Below are 1,713 nucleotides of genomic sequence, written 5' to 3' on the forward strand. Positions count from 1 at the left end.
GGGAGGTAAGTATATGCTAATGTAAAAAGACAAATGTATTTCCAATATTCTAGGTACTAGGCACTTAAATTTATGTATCATGGAAATGAAATAACTGGAAATTATCCAGTCTGCTACAATTCCTCCCCCCAATGATCATATCCCTACTGCACTTTGGAGACTGAACAGGCAATATGAAGGTTGTCTTTAACTTGGCAGAGTACAGGCTCCCTTTAAGAAAAGCAGTAATGAAAGAATTAAGACTTTCACCTTTTCTTCTTCTTTCTTTTTCTGTTTTGTGTTAGTTTTACAGAATGTTTCTTAAACTGTGGCCACTGACATCAACTCACAAATATTGTGAAGGCTATCTGCACAGCATGCTACATTCTGCGTTCAGCTATAACTAGATGGCTACAACACGTAGGGATGGCATACACGCGTTTCAAAGCGTGTGAAATGTATGAAATTTCATACATCAGGTGTAGTGGTCCCACGACAAAACCAAGACATTATAAAACGCCTGAACTGCCCCTGGCCAGCACTGGAATTTCAAACTAGAAAACCTGTCCTGTGGCCCCCGCAAACTAAACCGGTTTTGTGCAGCCGGGTTTACCGTATCACTTGCTCCTAAACTACAGAGTTGTACGAGGTGCTTTGCACGAACCTCAGTTCTGCGCTTCTCTCCCGATGAAAAGCACCGTAAACCGGGCACGAAGGGCAGGGCTCCAGCGCCAGCAGGCTGCCGGCCACCAGCCAGCCAGGCGTCCCGGCACCGCAGGGGCCGTGCCTTCCCCGAGAGCGGGAGGCCGGCTCCCGCCGCGCCTGGGCGTCCCGGGCACTCGCCGGGTGCGCGGGAGCCGCCGCACCGCGATGCGTGTCAGCGAGCGGCCGCTTAGCGGCAGGTCTGAGCCGCGCTGGCGCCGGTACCGCCGCGCCAGCCGATAACGGCGGGACCGCAGCGGCGACCCTTGAGGGCGGGCGCCGCGCGCCCGCAGCCCTGTGAGGCGCGGGCCGCGGCGGGCCGTGAGGGGCGGGCCGGGCCGCGCGGGGTGACGGAGACCGCTCTGGCAGCAACAAGGCCGGGTCCCGCCGGTCGCCTAGCACCGCTGGCCCGGGCCGGCCTTAGGCAGGCCGCTTCACTTCACCGCTGTCAGCTGGCGAGCGCCTTCGCCCCGGCCCGCGGAGCGGGCGGCAGACAACATGGCGGCCGCAGCTGCGGACCCCTCCGCCCCCTCCCCGGCCGGCGCAACAGTCCGGCGGGGGGCCGGGGTTGAGGAGGCGGGAAGGGCGGCCCGCCCCGCCCCCTCCGCCTGCCCGCCTCCCGCCCCGCCCCGCCCCGCCCCTGCCTCCGCGCGCGCGCACGGACCTCCCCGAGCCCCGCCCTCCCCGCTTCCACACCGCGCGCGTGGCGGCCCCTCCCTCCGGCCCAGGAGGCGGGGGCCGCACGCGACCGCGCCGCGTCACGTGCAGCCAACCGTCGCGGCCGCCGGCCCTCGCGCGAGGCCCCTCCCGGGGTGGGCGGGGGCAGCGGCAGGAGGAGGAGACCCCTCCGGAGGAGGAGGAGGAGGAGGAGGAGGGGGGGGGGGGGTGGCTCGCTCCCACCTCCGCGGCGGCGGGACCGGCGGCTGCGGCGGTGCCCCTCCCCCGGGGCGGGGCCGCCCGGGCCGGCGGGCTGCTGGCACCTCCCCCCCTCCCCTCCCCTCCCCCTCCCCGCCGTCCCCTCAGTAACTTGGC

Source organism: Accipiter gentilis, chromosome 6 (assembly GCF_929443795.1).
Source record: "Accipiter gentilis chromosome 6, bAccGen1.1, whole genome shotgun sequence".
In the NCBI taxonomy this organism is placed as follows: Eukaryota; Metazoa; Chordata; class Aves; order Accipitriformes; family Accipitridae; genus Astur; species Astur gentilis.